Source organism: Apteryx mantelli, chromosome 6 (assembly GCF_036417845.1).
Source record: "Apteryx mantelli isolate bAptMan1 chromosome 6, bAptMan1.hap1, whole genome shotgun sequence".
Taxonomy (NCBI): domain Eukaryota; kingdom Metazoa; phylum Chordata; class Aves; order Apterygiformes; family Apterygidae; genus Apteryx; species Apteryx mantelli.
In genome coordinates, this window is record NC_089983.1 from 16,665,545 (window position 1) to 16,686,285 (window position 20,741).

Consider the following 20,741-nt stretch of genomic DNA (forward strand, 5'->3'; position numbering starts at 1 on the left):
CATGTTGCTTTCTTCTGATATGGAATTTAGATAGCGCTCAAAATGAAGCATGTTTCTCTCTCACACACACACACAAATATTGTAACATTTGAAGGGTTTCAGAATCAATTTGCAGGGTATGTAGACCCAAAACTCCATGGAGAGGATGCTCTGCAGGACCACCCTAACCTGTAGGCAAATAGCTCTTTCTACACTTGGTCAATCTACTGCTTATCTAATGAACCATCATTGTTGGCCACATGTTCACTTTGGGCTGTAAGCAAGCACAGTGTTTTAAACTTAATGTGCATGCAATCAGTTACTACAGGTCAGCCATCTTACTGAGCTGTGTGGTCTCCACTAGCATCTGAGGTGCCAGTCTTTGAAAAAATATGCTATTTTTCTCCACTGCCTTTCATTTTTATGCAGAGAGGGAATCTGTCTTTGTAGTCTAATGGCTAAAACACATAGCTGTGGAATGGGTAAGGTGGTGTTTGAAACAGGCATCAAAGAGCAATGGTGCAAACATCAAGTATTAGATATTCTGGGGACTCAAGCAAAGATATTTAAGAGATCCATACTAGAAATTTAATTTTTTCTCCTTTTCATTTTTGGCAGCTCATCTGGCTCCTGAGGGGCATCTTTGTATGACCTAACTCTTCCCATGCATTGAACAGGGAATATGAGCACTTAATTCCCAGCTGAGGATTCTGCATAGGCTGCAAAACACTTAGGATCAGGTGTCACGTTCAGTGTTGCAACACCTAAGTACCTTTTGACAACCTATCGCTTGGGCTCATCTTTTTCTGAAGCTTCTAATATGTTGAGGTAATCTTATCTGTAATGCTTTTTGGGGGTAAAATGATTTGTGGGGCATGTTGAGATTCTATTATGAAATATATAACTGGAAGTGAAAAGTAGCTTTTGTTTTTTTAAATTTGAAGCCTATCTCTAGATGGCAGCAGGAGCAACTGTACTTATTGGAACAGTCTAAACATGGTGACTACACATTTTATAATTTGTGCAGCTGCAGCTGGTGGCTATCCATTGATACTGGAAAGATTGTAAAATAAAAAAAATTACTGGGGTGCCACATATATAGGATGTACATATATGAAGACTTCAATCCACATGTTTAAATGCAAAAAATTATTATTATGAATTTGGAATCTGAATCTTTAAAAGGTTTCTGCAGAATATTTAAGCAGAATTATCACAAGGACAAGTACAACACATGATTTTTGCTATGCTTATCATAATATAAGAGCAAGTATAGAGTTAAGATACCTGTATTTTATATGTCACTATTTCTGGTGCTGTTACTATGATTGCATTCTTTCCTTTCAAAATTCATAGGCTAGAGCACAGAAAATTCCTAGAGATTGATCCACCTGTTTTTGCTGCCAAAATGCTTTTTCATAAGTAAGGTGCTATAAATAAAGACTGACAAGCCTGTTTATTGACTTAGTACTGACACTGAAGTCTTTTGAACAAGAGAATACTACACATGGACATTTTATTCTATATTGATTTCAGAATTTCAGTATGGGACTTGTAGCAGCTATGTGAAGTATGAGCCAAGAAAAAAGAACACGCATACTCTAATAAGAACGTGAAAGAAAACCCAAAGAAGTCATCACTTTCAATAGTTCTTAAGTATACTGGGTTTAGATTAGATTCTCTTCCACTGAAATCAGGAGAGGTTATCCTGGGTAATTTATATCACAGTTCATCCTTACAAGTCTGAGAACAAAAAACAGTTAACTTCTTGCATGATTCTACATCTAGTAGTAGATGTTGAGGAAATGTACCTGGATTGAAATATGTAAGACAGAGTTAGATTTGGTTAAACAGACCTCACAAATGCTTTCTGCTGTGTGAGACCTCTTTATATTGTACTTCTGGTTGGATGCTAGCTTTGCACTCAAACAGCTACTATTTTTTTCAAGATGTCATTTGACTAGTAGGATGCTGAATGGAGACAGATACTAAATACTAACCTTCCACACATTTTTCTGTAAAAGTGGACTATATAGAAAAAAAGCTAGTAATTAACTCAGTTATTGTAATGGACATTTTACTTATATGAGTTGGAAACATGGAATGATTTAATGTAGGCTCTGTAAAATACTCAGCTGGTCAAGGTACACTGTCCTGAAAGTTGACTTAAAAAGAAATTCTGAATGATTTCAGTGGGAACAGAGTCAGATCAGAGCTCAAAGCTTTTGAAAATTCTCACTGTCATGGCTACAATCGAAACTTGGCATATTAGTCCATAAATACAGATGAGATCCAAAGTGGGCCAAAACAACAGTGGGACAAGACAGTCAACTTCACTTTCAGAGGATTGTCTCTCTGTGGTACTCATAAAAAGCACGCACAAACATAATCTAGGCTATAGTTGTACATTAATAACAGTACCTTTTGCTCCTATTTGCCTGGCACCTCCTGCTGAGTTTAAAGAGAGGCAGAAATTTATAACTGTAAACAAGAAGAGCTGATTGTCTATCAAAACTTACTCAAGTTTTGCATTCTGTTGCATTCTGTGGATGAATATAATTGATTTGATTTAAGGATCTTTTGGCATTACTGAGTTACTTTGGGGAAGAGTTGCAGTGCTTCTGAGCAAAAAGAAACAGAAGTGGGACTAGAGTAACACTGAACAGGGACCAACACTGCATTTTGTCAGTAATGTGTATGTAAGAAACAGATTCTCAGGTGTCATTGCTCCATTTGAGAATCTGCTCCAGGAGGCCCTTGCCTATGAGATATTGCCAGGAGGGTTGTGAAGTAATGTGGATGTGAAGGAACCTAAAGATCCTTAGGGGATAAAGGGATTAAAAATGATAAGTCACTCAAGCTCCTCATCTGAGAAAGAGATGCATAAATAATACTGAATATTAATAGTAACACTTTTTATTGTATAGTATCTCAGTAACAACTGGCTTTGTGCTTAGGCTGTTCTTTAGTCAGAAGATAGTGATAAAATGGCAATGCAGGAATGCCTTTAGCTGGGTCTTTATACAGTAGAAGAACATATATAGTAAGTGAGAACATAAAAAGAGCAACTGATATATAGGTCAAATGGAAACTATATTTCAGAGTTGCTTTCTTGAGCGTAGATAGGGTAACAGTATTTGACAGAAAGATACTTAATTCTGAAGGCACTGTATAAATTTTGTAACAAACAGCTAGATCAAACAATTTAGTTTGCACTAAAAGAAAGGATTGATTTGAGCTTATTATTCACATTTTTTATCTTTGTCTCAGAAGTTGCTGTATAGTTCATGAAGAGTAACTTCATATGAAAAATGTAGGAGTGAAAAGTATACATCAAGCTGTCTATTGTTCATGGTAAAATTTTCAAAAGAAAACTGTGATCAAAGACCTGAAAACTGAAATTAAACAACTTAATACACTTTTCTGTCCCAAATATCCTGCCCAACAGAGTTTCATGGTAGTCTTCAAAATGACCTGAAATGGTATTTTCTTTTATTTTTAATATCATTTATATGGCAAGAGGAATGGGACAGCCAAGTGCATTATGATGACAGACTACCTACTTTTTTTCTCCTAATCAGTATCATCTCCTGCACAGTTTGCCACCTACGTATATGTCTGGTGAGCTTGTCATTGCTGAACAAAGTTGCAAGCTAAAATGGGATAGAAGCATGTTTTAATTTGGGCCTAAAACCACAGGTGTACTTTTTGTCTCCAACAGAAATACCTGTGCTTTGTGTGACATACATCGGCTCACATATCTAAGGAAAACTTTTATGTAAATTATACAAAAATATCTCATAATTCATGTAATTATTTGATTGTTACAGCAGTTTTGTGGCTCCAGTCTTATTTTTGTATATGGTCTCCAATTGACTTTTCAATCTGTTTTCAACCTTTTCAAGGAATGGGACTTTCCCTGGGAAGTTTTTCCACATTCCAGTAGATTTCACTGTCTGAAGTGTGTTACGTTTTCTTTTCCTGTAATGATGTTTCCTTTAGTTATAGCCTTTTTATTGTTTTGATAATTCCTTTTGGTTTTACTTAGATTTGGCATATATTTGTAGATAATTAGATACTACACCTGTCATTATTTAATGAAGTTTTATTCCAGCATATGTAAAATACTTTCCCTTTTCATGGTTCTGTTGATCTTTCTGAATTCCTTCTACTGTTTGCAGTGTGAGGGATCCTAGGCCTGGAGTCTTTGTTCAAGGTGGAGTCGTAGCTGCCAGCACTCTCCAGTGCTTGTCTTTAGATTCTTTTATTTTCAGCTCACTCAATTGCTTGCCTGTCGAGAACTTTTTGGTATGAATTCACATCGGAGAGCAAATGCTAGTGCAAAAGCCTCTATTTCAGCTTCCTTGTATGGTATCAGAGAATGCTGCAGCAGTAGATGAACTTGCAGTTTTGAACTGATAAGTGGAACAGATCAAATCTGCTAAATTGGACCAGTTTGTCTGTTCAGGTTAGCATTCTGCAAGGAAGATACTTTGTATGAGTAAGAGCCTCAGCTCTTACAGTGTATTTTATCAGTTCTGCACTGCTTTAAGTCTGCTTTTCTAGACTGTTGCTTTGATTACTTTGTCCCCTTCCCTTAAATTACTATTTTTATTGCATCAGTTACAAGCTGTAGAACATATTAGTTGAAAGTTTCCTTCATGATTTGTCTTCACCCTGTCTAGTTGCTTTATCATTAGTGAGATACTGACTCCGGAGTTTCCTTGGCCTGTGCTGTCAGATTCCATCATGCTTTAATTTAATTCTGAAGCAAGTGTGTGTGTTTTGTTTTCCTATTGTTTCTTGCCCACATAGAAGGCAATCAACATAAATATGCTGAAAACACTGTCCTTTGGTCCCTCCTTACAACTCTCCTGCTCTGTTATGTCTGTAGAAGTTAGAGAGAATTCAGGTTATCAGTATGTTTCTACCACTGTGGTGATTTACTGGTAATACCTCTGTACTTCTTTGTACTGCTCAGTCTGTTTTCATCCATCTGTTCTTGGTAGTAAACTGTCAGATCTTTAGGAAAGGAGGAGACCAGCTTCTTAGCAGAGTACCACAAAAAAGATCATAAGGGTTACTAGCTGCTATAGAGTCTTACAGTATGTTATTAGATGTATTTTATAATATAACATTCTAAGTATTCTACATAAGGTACATTTTTCTTGTCATGCTGCTGGTATAGATTATCCTTACTTTGTATACCAGATAAAGAACAATGTTCTGTTTTTATCTCTCTACACTTACTTGCTTCTGATCTGCTATCCCTTTCCCCTCTTCCTCCAGTGCAGGTAGACAATAACAGAATCCTTAGATATCCAACTCAAGTGTTAAATCAGCACTGCTGACAGAAATTCATCTTCTCTGCAAGAATGGTATAAGAATCTTTGTGCAAACCAGTGAATATAACATTAATATTTCCTTGAAGATGCTATTGTTTTAACATAGTGATCAGCAAAAGACCCTGTTTTTTCCCTATGCTATTTATCTTGTCATTTTTACAGCCAGGCAACATGAATATGTAAGGCTGATGCTCTGATTTATTTCATATAGTGTAGAGCAAAAGGGAGAGTGGATTAGGTTCTCAGGGAGCAACTCAGGTGCCTAATCATAAAAGTGTAGTGCCAGTTTAGATACTGCAGGTTGTTCAAGACATTCTCATAGGGCTAACAGATGTCACACAAAACCTGGAGTCCCATGACCATCTGGAATGGCAAAGGGAAGCCAGCTGGGATACTTAAGGATATCTACAGTGGCACTAGACACCTCTCTGTAAGCGTCCAAATCCTATTCTTGATGTCCAACAGCTAATTTGCATGAGCCGTGAGGAAAATAAAGATGTCAGGTGATTTCCACTATTTCATTTCTCTTCCTTGGTATCTGGATCTTTTTCTTGTTATTAAGATAAATTGTATGAAAAAAGAGTTCAGATTGGTATGGTTAATTTTAATTTCTTCTATTTACTTTCCTGTCTGAAGGTAGTCTGTAATACCGTTAACGTATTTAGAATGACTGATGATGATGTCACAGGGAGGATTGAGTTCATGAGGACATAGGCGCTAGGACTAAATAAACTAAAAATATCAGATTTTGTATGAAGACAAATGTCTTTAATAAGAAACATGCAAGGGAATGAGTCTATATATATGTAGAAAATACATCTGTAATACATCTGTATCTAAATTGCTATTTAACTTAGTCTTCCCACTATTTTGATAGAAGGTTGCACTGAGATACTAGATACTTTTGTTTTCCAACCTCTTGTTTTCTCCTAGAATACTTTTCTTTTTTGTGCTATTGAGCCCAAACTAAAAGCTTTAAATCAAAACACTGTCTTGAACTTTAGATGTGTACAAATACATGAATGCAGAACTGATTCTGGTTCTTGCATGTACTTTTATCTTTACAGTAAACCTTTGCACCCCTTGATGAGAACACTGTCAGAGACATTTGAAATATAAATACAAATTTTGCAGCAGTATTCTATCTTTACTTTGTAGGCACATGAGAAGTTTCTGGTTAGAATGTTGCAAAAATGCGACTTTCATATTTCCCCTGTTTTGGTTTTCCTTTCAATGTCTTTCAATTTCAGTTATTAACAAATGGGCATGCTGGATAGGTCATGTGTAGTGTTCTGGCTATGAGAGTTCATAATATTCTTTAAAAAGCATAGGATGCAAAACTATTTGTCAGCCTTTTCCCCGCTACTTTGTGAACAGAATAAATAGCATTCTTCTCAAACCTCATCTTAATAAATATTCCAGTAGTGAATATTAATATTTCTAATGTGCGAATGTATATATAAGAAGTGTGGAGCTTCTTTTTCTTCTAAAATAATTGACATTTTATCTGTATTCTATTAATTCATTTGAAGAAGAGAGCCAATAAGATGGTAGTTTAAGTGTTATATTGATTTAAAATCAGAGCTCTCGCTTTTGGATATCAGGAAACAGATTATAGTGTACTAGACCATGAGACAGTCAATATCTGGAAAATATGTCAATTTGCTGCCCATCTCCTCTCTGAGAAGTCTGCAAAATACGGGATGACATCTACTGCTTTGGGAATAAGTGAAAACCCCATTATTTTAAATAAAGAATGTTTTCATAACACTCATTTACTTCTGCAAGTAATAATTAAACAGTGTAATATTTTAATATTTTTAACTTCTGTGTACAGTACTAAGAAATTTAGAAGGCCAAGAAATATAACAGCACTTCAATCTCATTCTTGTTTCACTCTGTGATACAGGAAAGCAGAATGAACTTCTGTTTTAATTAGTTCATATCAGCTTATTAACCCCATATCTTCAGGGACTTAACATGTTAAACCTAATGTGCCACTAGAAATTCTTTCCTTTTTACCCTTCAGAGATAAATACCCCTTTTTCAGGCACTGAAGTAAAAGAATACAGAATTTAGGTGAAATCAAAGTGTCATTGTACATGACAAGTTAATGCCCTGGCATATGTAGACATAAATTTGAACAGATTTAAAGATACACAGGTCCGTCTAAAAGACTCAAACATGATAGTTGTGCAATGACAGGAATGTTTGTCATTATTTGAATTGTCAGTCTTTGCCCCTCTTTCACTGAAATTAATTTTAAACAGCTTGTTAGTAGTGCTCTTACAAACAGTGACATTCCATATTTACATCTGCATATTTACATTTACACTCTCGAAAAGGTGTAAAACAATTGCATAACTTCTGTGAAGATGAGAGAAAAGTCTGAACTTTACCGAGTTCTGTCTTTTCTCATGTTTTAGGAGCTGACAGTGGAAAAGTTTGATTTTTTTATCTAAGGAAAATATTATATGAATATAAAAATATGTATAATGTTTTTATCCTTTTTGATATTATTACTTTCTGTATGTTCAGGAAGGAAAGTAGCTTCTGGCCACCTGCCTGAAAATATCCAATCCCAGTATGTTATATCACAAGTTTCAGTTGTTAAATTAATGTTGACACACTTAGTATTTTTTTCTTATTTTAAGTTTAAATTTAAAAGTTGAAAACACATAAATCCTATTTGTAAAATAGCATAAAATTCTGAATAAAGGTTTGCCTCTTGCCTTCATGCCTTATATGAAACATAAGCTTAGCATATCTTTGGTCCATTTGTACAGTGCTTGAGTCTCTAAGGGTAATATACTGACATGATAGAGGAGGTAAATGGCACCTTCGTACTCTTTTCAGTGTAGTACTGGAAGAATGACTCCTTCAGAACAACAAACAGTACAGGAGAACCCCATGAGATAGTACAGAATAAGATAACTAGCCTCAGATTTAAACCTGAGATACACGGACAACAAAGGCATCACACTTTCCATGAGGGATATATTACATTTTGATTATCATTTTATATTTGAGTTCAGGAATTGTTTATGCAGTCCTTTTAGAGAACATTTTCTTCTGGAACATAATTGAAAGCATATGTTTTTGTAAGGGAGTTTGCCTTACATTATAACCCTGCATTGTGCACTCTTTGCTTTTTGAGTGCTTGCTATTTTTGTGTGAATAACCAGAAACTGCTGCATAGCTTTGGAGAGACTGGCCCAAATCCTGGGAGCTGCCGACTGACATACACTTTAAACCAGACTGCATGTGCAAAAGAAGAATATAGCTTGCCTTTTTCACTTCAAACTACTGTGTACAGAATTTGTTCACCAGTGGGAAGAAAAGTGTCATTTATCTGATCTAAAGTTGTGGTTGTACAGTGGGGCCTAAACCACAGGACTGAGGTATTGAACCTGGATTTATGCCAGCAGCAGGAAAAAAAGGAGAGGAACATGATCTTCTACACTGTTAGCATCCCTCTTGCACTGGGATTCTTGTGTGACTAGTGGAGCACACTGCAGTGCAGTGCAGAACAGCCGTTCCACACCAGAGAATCTGGTGCATTATCTCTTAAGACAATTTGCATCAGTAACAGTTGTTAACGCAGCTAACACATTCAGTTATCTGGAGTAGCAGAGTTTAATTTATATTAAAAACCTAATACATTCAGCAAAACATCATGCTGCTTAATGTTTTGAACCTCCTGGGGTTAATTAATCTATTTAAAGATTATTCTAATAATAATTATTTTATTTTTCTATAGTGGCTGTCAATTTTGTTGATGTGTTTATGAAAAGGTGTTGGTCCATTTAAAAAGCTTAACTGCATTTGTGAACAATACAGGGTTTTCTGTATTTCCAATAGTGCCCTAAATACTGCTTCTTAAAATACTATTTCTCCCTTCAAACCTTAAATGCTGACAGATTTTCTTTTCTTAATTCTTTATATCAAACCACAGTTTATATCAAAGGATCATGGTTCTTGCTCAGAAAATGTATCAATGACTAAATACTATTTATTTAAAGACAACATTCAAGTTGTTCTGCTAATGTTCACCTTTGACAGCATGCTCACACCATAAGGAATTTGATGTTTTTCTCCTGATTCTTTGCCAGCACATATAGGCACCTTAGCACTGGAGACTTTAGAAGTGGCTGTTCTTGTGTTTGGTAGCCCAGTCAGCTGGGCAGTGTGTGTCTGTTATTTCTGCAAATATTAATCCTCATCCGTACTCTTTGAGAGCTCTCACAACAGTGTTAAGAATAGCCTCTGCCATCTTTCGGATGTTGATGTTCCTTTTACTTTCCCTTTATGCTTCCATTTTGCAAAGCTTATTTGAAGTACTATTTGTTTGCAGGGAATTCATGAGTTAATGAAGGGAAGCTCTCTGGGAACAGACTCCCAAAAGTGTTACTTCTCTTACATTCTTATTACTAAAATTAGTAGATTTTTGGTGGTTGGATAGGACTAGAAAACATCTTCTGAAGGAATCAGAGCACCGTTTTTATGAATAAAAGCAAGATCCCTATACAGGAGTCGCTTTCCGCATGTGGATTTTGGGGGTACAACTTTGTCCCTGTATCAGCCAAATCTTTTATGTAATTGTTCCAAAAGCTAACTTGTAATTGTGCCAGCTGAATGCTTATGGAAAAATTTGCGGTAGTATGGAACTCTGCACTGGCTTTGTCATACTGGAAGTAGAATATTGCTGTTAAATGAGTTGGTTTCTAGAAATTATAATCTGTGTCTAGAAGGAAGATTTAAATGATCTTATGCCAAAATGGAAGGCAGAAAGAAAGCCTTCCTTGCAGCTACTTTTGTACTCAAAGCTGGGATTGCCTATCTTGAATCAGATTTCCAATACATCATGAAATGGCATAGGAAATTCTAGTTTCTGCAGTGGTACTTTCATTTCCTTTAGTTACTGTTCACTGTAAAAGGTTTCCAGTCAGAGAGAATTATAGCATCATATGGCGTGTATGCTGGCAATCTTGGGGTTAGAGCCTCTTTGTATGTGTGTTGGACATTGTGAAATAGGATTCACATGATTATGGAAAGAATGTACAGTTGCGTTCAACAGACAGCATCACAGAGTTGGAATAGCTTTCAATATGAAAGTGATAGTCTGCAGGATGCGATGAACATAGATTTTTACCTGTTTGGTTGAATTTATGAAGTCTTACAAAATACTGGGTGAAAGAAGTCTTGGCTTTTACTGTGGTCTGTAACATTTACTAGCTGAGTTTGCTAGGACAGATTTTTCATCCCTTATCTTTTGATATAGCAGTTGTGGGACTAAGATAATCTGTAATCAGAATTCCTAAATTTGTACACCAGAAGTGTATAAACTGCTGTAATCTCACTGTGCATTTTCAAGGTAATCACTATTCCTTATAGAACTTGTGACCAAAGAGAGTGCTGTGATCATTTGCTCTGATCTTCTGCATAAAATCTGTCACAAATGATTTAGTCATAATTCATTCTACCTTAAGGGAGAAGGCTGGGGGAGGCCTGTATTACTAAACCCATGGTTCACAGACCCTCGTCATATCCTAAGCAAGAGATGATGACCTCATCATCTGTTAAGGAACTGCAGTTAGAAAAAGCAAAATAAAACCTCATACAAATACATTTTTTTTGTGTGCGAGTTAGCAGCTATGTGTCATTGACTTTGGCAGGGAAAGTCAGGAATTAGGTCACATTATTACCACTTTTCTAATGAATATTTTTAAATAAAATGGCACATATGGTAACATTTTAATGTAGTAGAACTTTTTTTTTTTTGCCTAAATGCTAAATATTTACTACTTGCCTCCCCACAAAAAAGAATACAACATGTTCTGTAGATTTTTTTCCCCAAAATACTATCTTGTCCTTGGATTTTTAAAAATACATAATGCAAATAGACTGTAGAAAGAACATAGCTTGATGCTCTAGAACGAAAACTAGAAATTGGTGGCCAGATGCTCATATAACGTCAAATATTTCATGCCAGTCTTTGCTGTTTGAGAATCTGATCTCAGAATTCTTGGGTTCCAGCTAAGGTGCAGTTTTGTTAATAACTCCAGATAAATCACTTAATATCTCCATTTGTCTTTTGATATACACCTAGCTAAGAATGTTTCTATCAGCCTCCTGCAGTGTCTTATCAGAGTATAGTAAGGCTATGTTTTTGTGGAAGTGATTGGAGAGTGTTTCTTGAACTACGCTATGTATGTAAAATAATAATGATAAAACAGTTAACACCAGGGCAGCAGTCATTTTTTTGTTGAGCTCCTCTGTTTAGATAGTGAATTTTTCATTAGTCTGTCAGATCAGGAAATATCATCTCCCACGATCAAAGGGTTTAATGGAGCACACACACAAAAATCATGGAAGCGGAATAGCCATCCTTTGCAACGCACCAGTATTATTCCATAAACTGCATGAACACCTAAATGCTGTAAATCTAATTTGAGGTGTAGTGCAGCTAGTAAATTTAGGTTAAAGTTGTTTTTAAGTATTATTCATCGTTCCCACATTACGCTTGCTACATTAAAAGATACTTACTGTTCCATGATATTTCACCGAACTGAGGACAGGGAGAAGTAGGATTCCAGAAATGGTTTATGGTTTTATTACAGTAGAACAAGCTATATCGCAACATTTATGAAAATATGGATTGCAGTGATGAGATTAAACCTATGAAAATGAAAAGCAAACAAAAACCTCACAACCCCCCCGATTAAACCCTTGAATTACAGTATTTTTCCAGTAAACAAAATCAGTATAGAATAATCCTTTTCTAGTAATAGTGACAGTGATATCTGTTGCTACATTGAAATGGTGATTGCAAAGGAATTAAGCCTCATGGATTAAAATACTGCAAATTATATTTTCATTTTTTTCAGGGAACTGAATAGATGCACTTAACTACCTTGGTAATAAACAAACAAATGAAAAAAACCCTACCATCTGTCTACAAAATTACAGTTTGACCATAGAATCTTAGTTGGAATTTAAAATTGAGCTTATACAATTTCACATAAAAACTTCATTTTTCATTAAATTCATTGTTGTCAAATTTTGTTTTAGGATTTTCACTGTAAAAAACTTTCTTGTGACATTTCTATCACCTCAAAAAATCTGCGGGGAAAAAAAACCCATGATCCACTTCAATCTAATACTGTACCTGTGTTTGGGTCCAATATCAAATAAATGGAATATATAATCCTACAGTCTTGAATGAAAAAAATACATCCTTTACTATGCAGTGACAAACTTTGTGTTCGAAATCTTGATATCGTCTCCAGTTCCTATGGGATTAATTCTGAAATTCTTATTTCTTATTCCAGTCTTAGCCCTTTTAGACTTGAAGTCATGCATGTGTTTGTTGTTTGTGAATTTAGTGCTGCACTTGGGTGTGATGTGAATGAACTTAGAAAGCATACAGCTAAAAGCAGAAGCAAAGTGTCCAGTGAGTAGAAAACAGTTAATGTTCTAGATTACAGCTGAGTCAAAGTAACAGTGAAGAAGAGATCTCATTCCCTTCTCCCTTGCTCTCCTTTGCTATCGTGCGATCACTTGTCCCCTATATCAGATCTTGTGCCAGTCTGATTGCTTGGTGAATCTATTCAACTTGCTATCGCAGCAATAAAATACTCACTTTTACCAGGTTGGTTTTCTGGTGTTTTACTGAACTGAATAGGTTTACCATGTGATTGGGTGATTGCCAGAGCAGATGCAAAGTAAGTGATGGGACTGCTTCAGGAGCAGTATTGGTACGGATCAGGACTGGACCTTTTTCATGGTGGTGAGAGGTTAATTTGGCTAAGCCTGTAACATGAAACTACCTTTTGTGGCTTTTACATCACTGCTATATTTTCATTCTAAAATCTAGAAATGTATAGCCCAAAAAATTATATATTCAAATCTCCTTATTTGGTTCAAAAATTTGCAAGTGTGTGGTGTGTTGTGTGAGCCCAGAAAATTGTATGTTCAGTTCTAGTCCTAGGTTCAAAGATTTGAGAAAATAGTGAGTCCTGGACACATTCCAATCAGGGACTGATAAATCTTTGCTTAATTGAGCCTCAACCATATGGTGCAGTTCAAAGGTCTAAGCAAAAATGTGCTGCTGCCTCATTTATGAGGCTTACATTAGTGTGCTTACAGTAGGAGAAACAATATTTCTTTTGCTGCTGCTTTCTGTTCTTGTGTCAACCTAGCAGAAACAAATAGACCTAATATTTGCAATAAGTACTAGCTTTGGAAAGTTCCTCCAAATCATGTGCTGTTTTAGGCAAATTAAGAGGTTTCACAAATATATGCTAATGATATTGTCCAAAATATACCAAGTTGTAATTATAATGATTTTTAAGTAGTTATATTACCTGGAATATTTTGTTTTCTCAGAATTTACACCTCCCATTCTATTTAATGTCATATGAGAACCTACCTGCCTTTGTAGAAGTAATTTTATAGCTTAGTATGAAAGTGGTAGCTTGATGCTTAAGTGGCATTCATTATTCATAGGAATATTATGTGGAGATGATGTTTTCTGTGGTAATATGTTGTAGCACTTTACTGAAATTACTCAGACACCTTTGATAATAGGGTAGTAAAATACCATGAATTAGCCATCAAGGCCAAACTAAGTAACATTTATTCTCTTTCTTCCTGCAGCATTCAGCTTTTTCACTAGGAAATTAATTCCACTCATCCTTAATATGATACATTAACTTAGAATAAAGTTTGCTATTCAAATCTGATTTGAACAGACTTTTCAGAATTTAGTTCTTTTTCTATTCACTGATAAAATCCAGCTACAAATATTCACCTTGCAGAATACTCACCTTGCAGTAATTTGGTCACATAAAAACCAGACTGCTTACATAGCCAAAGTCACGTGGTGAAAAGCCTCCACTATGTGTTGTCAAGTAATGACATCTCTGTCCACTGAACTGGAGTCCTTGAAAGTGAGATACATTTTTGCCTGTATAGACTGCACTTTGTCAGTGCAGGTTTATTCTTCATACAATGATGATAACACTGTATGTAGTTTTACTTTAAAAACCTCTAGTGATGAGTTATCCAACATATTCAGTCTTACTTCTTTGCTAGAAAATAGGAGATAGCATTTCATACAAGATACTAGGCAATGGAGAATTAGTCCCACAGGTTCCAAGTGTATGACCCCATCAGTCCCTCAGCAGGCAAAACCTCACTGTGGAAATCTGGGTAGATGTCACAGTAGAGCACCTGGGCTGTGTTGTTATGTCTGTCCTTTTAGTTTGTCATCATGTAAATCCAAGTTTTATAATATACTGTTTGGTACTTTGCTTCAGAGTTAAGAAAGTATGTTTTGATTTCAAATGAACATTGGAGAAATGGAGTGCAAATAAAGTCTCAAAAAGTTGCTTTACGAGACAGCTGTTTTAAAAACACAAAGCTAAGGTTTGAATTCACTGACCCAAAAAAAGAAAAAAAAAAGAGGGATATTGATGTGGCAAGAATGATATGTCCTGTGAATAGTACTGTAAAACAAGGAAGATAAAAGGCATTTTAGTTTTATTGTAAAGCAAAATATGCAAGGCAAAACACAAATGTAGAATACTGTGCTGCCTACCTCAACTCAGTAATGTTACTATAAAAACAAAATAACATTTGTCAGTGAAAAAACACTTGTAATAGGTTTCAGATACACCTGGAATTTTTGCCGTATGGTAACTCTGTATTCCTGCTCTGCAGTCATATACCCGCCAAAAATCTTGCATGGGATTTAAATGGTTCCCTAATACAGTGATGTGAGCTCAGTGGAAGCCTGACAGGTATTCCTGCTCCAAATATGCAAAGATAAGAGTGACTTTGATCTGTTCAAACTGCACTCCAAATATCCTTGCAATGATGTTATCTGTGTTTCAGAATATGTACAGCTGTAAATGTTTGTAGAGATTTATTTTCACCATTATCCTTCCCCCTATGTTGCAGTTTTTAGAGAGTATGTGCAGATTTACAGTGAACTGGAATTATTCTGAATGTTTTTTCTTATCTTTGAGTTTTAAATGTTTGTCTCAAGGATTGTTCTTCATGGCTCTGCTCTTCCAAGGCACCTGCAGGGCCTCAGCAGTAGACTGCAGTATAGGTTCTTATGCAGATTACACAAACATGAGTTACTGCATATTCAGCTGTGTACTTCATCACTCTTCTGCAGATGACACAGGCAGATAATGATTTGGGTTCTTATAAGGCTCAGCAGTTAGGTGTACTGTTGATCACTCTCAAGCTCTTATTTGGGCTTTATTTCCTATGTTCTGTACTGTATTTTTATTTACCTTGTAAACCCAAATATTTTTTGTTCTTTGTTAGCGTGAAGATTTTTAATATTGTTGCTTCACCTAATGTTCTTTGCTGCCATTATTTCTTCCTTGTATGTGATCATTCTGTCCTCCCAAGCAGTTTTTAAATTTTGAATGGCATTGTTTTTCACAGATATATTGCCATGTTTTTGGCTGTTGCTTAACTTGAAGTGTATGTTTAAATTCATCCCTGTTCAGCTAAGCAGTTATGTTTGTGTTTGAATTTAAGTGCATGCTTAATGTACAAGTGCTTTTCTGAATGTTAATATGCCTTACTGTGGCTTTGGTTTGGAGCACTTATTTTTATGTGTTGTTTAGCTGAGGTCCCCATTCTCAGTCATACTACTTTCTACATCACTATATCACCAGATCTAAGTGTTCAAAATCTACAAGCCTCAAAAATCCCCCCTCCTTTTTTTTGTAATACATAAAACAAATGTTGGAAATCTGAGTAAGAATTCTGATTTTTGTTTTCTAAAACATCATTATTATATGGCAGAAGAACATGTTGTGAAAGTTATTTGTAGAATACTTTATGTGAACTTTGTAGGAATGAAATCCACCTACAGGTCTCTATCTACTCTTCTGCTTGTTTTTCAGACATTTGATTTATGAATGGAAATATTGGTTCATGCACTGGAGCAGCATAACGAACTATTGTTCAATTAATATATATTAGGAATAGATAGGTTGCAACATTTTGATATGCTCAGATACCATAGACAATATTTAAAAAGAAAAAATGTTAGGTTTATATTCTCATGGCACATACGCTGCCCTTGTTATGAACTAATGGTTTGCCATTGCTATCTTTCCATGTAATGGCAAGGAAATAATGTTGGATGAAAATTAAAATTGAAATCATGTAACACCTTGCAGTAACAACAAGGTAAAAATATCAAAACACAAGTTCCTCCTTTTGCTTTGAGCCTAAATAGCAAGTGAGATTATACTCATGACTGTTAGGGTTTTGCAACTATATTTGTAACATTGCTGGATATGGTTATGGTGACACTCCCACACAGAAAAATATTTGAACACTGGCTTCTTTAAGGTCACCATCATTTGTATATTATGCAGTCAGTGAAGGAAAGTCTTCTCTCTATAAAGTTGGCATAAGAGTTGGGGAAGGTGAAGCGTTAGTAATTTTTCATCATTCTAAAATAAATTCTTAGCCAAAATAACAGTCTCAGTATTTGTACTTTGGACAACTCTGTGGATTCTTAAATACCAACTTACAATTTTTTATAAATGGTAGAGGATATAATGGGTAAGGAAGCTATTGTGGATGGAAATAATTTGAAGTGCCATTCAAAATGTATTTGAGGAAGGTTTAGCTGGATTAGGCATAGGGAAAATGCTTTTTTGTTGATTCTTCGGGCTTTCAGAACGGCTTTATTTTTCTAGCATTAATGTTTATTTGTTCTGTGCAGGATAAGTGTTTGACAGTTCTCTCTCACAGTTTGTGTTTAATGTTGAGTTTCCATTGCTGATCATGCCTGTTAGTGAAACATATATGCATGTTACCCTGTTTGACAAGAACATTGAAGCACAAGCATCTCCTTAAGAGAAGCTCCCACTTACAATGAGAAATAATATATTTCTGTCTCAGATGCAGGATCATTTTCCAGCTCTGCTAATTCCACGTTCAGTCGCATGTAAGATGCAAAAGGAATTAATGTCACTAGGGTAACCTGCTGCCTGGATGCCAAAGAAATTACTGTTTTCTTCAAATAATTTAAAGAAAGCTCATTGGTAGTGTAGCCTGCCCACTTAATGTCTGCTGTTTCTTTTGTTTCTAAATGCATTGATGTGATAATTTTTGCTGTTATGGGAAGGGGTAAGACTCCTAAAGAGATCGTTTGAGGATTTTACTCAAATTTTTGGCCAAGTGTGTAATTTAAATAATGGTTGTTGTCTAGCGAGGTGTAAACTAATGTAAGGGGCACCAGATAAATACTCTAGGATTTGATTCCTAGTGGTGTTAGTGATGTGGCAGTTCTGTGCAAGATCGTGAAAGTGTGCTTTACAGTGATATTTAAGTATGACTTTTGATGCAGTGTGTATGGATCTAATTCTATATTACTTGCCTAAGGGTACAGTTCTAAAATTAAATTTCTGCAATTACCAACAGAAACTGACAATTGCTTTTATCATTGTACCTTTAACCACAATTCAGTGATCTTTATGCATATTTCAGCATATCTGGAAACATTAGGAACTGTAGCAGATTTAATTTTTGTACACAAGAACTATTTAAATAATTTCATAAAATGTTCTTGGTTGGAGATTGCTTTAATATTTGTAATTAACATATAATTTTTTATTAGCAGTTTAAATATTTCTAAATCACTAAGCATACTTGGTTGTGTGCTTATTTCCTTTATATATTAATATTCCTCTAGGTCCGATCCCAGAAGGCCAGCTCAGGTAAATGCCATGGGAGATAGCCACGGGAGTTTTGCCAGATTAAAGTCTGCAGATTTGAGCTCTAACCAGATTAGCCCAGATGACCTGGTGCACTGGGTTTCTGTTGTGTACATCAGAAGGGTGGGGAGCTGCTGTGAAGCCCCTTCCTGCTTTGGCTGGATACATGCCTGCCCTGGCACCAGATAATACCGGATGGTGACCGCTCCCCAGGGCCGCAGGCAGCTGGAGCAGCAAACTCCAGGCACCTCTGCCCTTGCTGTGGCCTCCCCTCTCTCTGCTCAGATTGCAGGGGCATGTGGCCTTCGACGGCTGGACAATTCCACAGCCACTTAGGGACTGCTTTATACCACAGAAATCCCCAGCTGGGAAACTGCAGATGGTTTCCACTCTCATTATGTTTTTTGTGCAGCACAAAGGAAGCAGGACAGGCCACAGAATATGCCCTGCAGATTTTGGCACCTAGGGTGATTCTTTTAGTTTATACTTTCACCTACTGCACAGTAATCTGTCCAGAAGTCTTGTGAAACATTACGCTTCCATCCCATATGAATGTTCTTCCAATTGATCCCTTTAGCCTTTTTTTGTGTGGCTTTTTAATGGTCATGGCAAGAAAACTCTTGTTTTTGGTATTCAGCCTGGCTCACTGTCTTGCAGATAATTGAATTGCTGGGAAAATGTGAAATCTTTATATAATATAGAATTGCATTTCTTTTCTTTTAGCACTTAAAACTGTTGTATAGGCAAGTTACCATCTCACAGGGCATTGTTCTTCGTGCACCCTACTGCTCATCTCACAATGCTAGATGGTGACCTTCAGTCATGATTCACAGTTCATTCTTTGCGTACTCTGGATGATAACCTAAAGGAAGAGAAAGGAGATGGGAAGTACTGGAATATTGTTTTATTTTATTTATTTAACATTTGCTGGTTGTTTTATTTCACTTTTTCAGTACTTGTTTCTAAAAATAAGTATTTGTGTGGGAATAAACAAATACTGCTGGGTAACAGGCATGTTGCTTGTTAATATTAATGTCTGATGAATTATTTTAATTACATGTCCTCTTCTGATATGTCATCAAGGTTAGAACAGCTGAAAATCCTTTTTCTAGAGCGTGCATTCTTATGCCACTATGTTGTAGGTTTTCATCATATACGGTGCTGTAAGGACCACAATTAGAAATTTTGGATTAGTTTATTTTTATGGTAAAAGATTTTTACAGTTCACAACATTTTGCAATAATTTTTGTTTTCTTACTAAAACATTTTGGGGGATGACTGAAAATTGCTTTTTCTCCAATGAAATTTTTTCCCAAGAATAAGTAACAAAAGCATTCTTTGAAAGTTTTCATATTCTAGTTCTACTGTACCTATTTTTAGATGCTAATCTCAAGGTGAGAGTAGTATAATTTCTGTAACATTCATCCAGTAATATCTTTGCCACAGATACATTGTAACTTTAGTAACTTTAGCTGTAACTTAATGTAAAGATATGCAAAAAGATATTTCTCAGCCCAGAAATGTGCTGGCATGCACTGTGCATTGCGTGTCTCTGTTACAGAATGTTATCAGAGCCCTAACAGAAGATGTTAGGACTACCCACTTGGGCAAAACTGATTTTGTATGAGTGACTATCGGGTTGATTTCTTTCATACTAACTTTCCAGCAAAGGAGAATTGAGATTTATCCAGGTAGGGGAAAAAGAAAAAAAAAGCAATGGAGTGGGAAAGAGGAGAAAGGACAACTGTTTGCTTGAGAAGGGCAGGCCGTTTTTCACCATCTTTGAGTCTGTTGAAAGTTAACTATCCATCTCCTCAGGACCAGGCTCAAAAAAGTTAGCCTACTCCTTACTAGCATGGTGCCCGTAGCTAGTAAAGCACCTTACTCATTGAGCACGAAGATAGGAGAAGCAGCAGCTCCTCCATGAAGCATCTTCATAGGATGGTCCTGCAGCCCAACCCCATTCAGTTACAGCCAGAGTTACACCATCCCAGAGACACGGGAAGTGTTAAAAAAGAACTCATATCATGTGAATATATCAGAAATATAGAATATGGAAACTGGCAGGTATGTAATTACTGAAAAGCAGTAGTGCTGAATTTCTACAATTTTTTTAATGGTACTATTGTTGTGATTGCCACCTTTAATATTTGTGAGAAGTCAAGGGGCCTTTAAAGATTCACATGAACTAAAGTTTACTTCTAGCAAGCTCAGTGGAAATAGGATTTTTCTAAAATGGGCACAATAACATTCTCAAACTCCATTTTGAGGGAGAGAAGCATGAAAATCCAGTGTATGATTTATGTAGTTTTCTTTTTAATTTGACAGACGAAAAGTCTTAACTTAAAGACAGTCTGCACTCATGTCACACAGTCAAAGGGCTTTCCCAGTTTGCAGATCCACTGAGAATAATTCACTAGCTAACAGTTTTCATCTTCTCAGTTTCTGATTTTATGATTATAAACATGTCATGATAACCAAAACCAAAGCACAAATAATTATAAATGTGATGAAACTGTTGGCACTGCACATCTTTTTTTCTCTCTTCATCTTGTTTCAGGAAGTAAAATAGACATTATATTATCAATGCCAAGAGAAGGTACTGCTGAAGAGAGAGATGGATCTAAAAATGCCCAAATCACCACTAACCTAAATCATC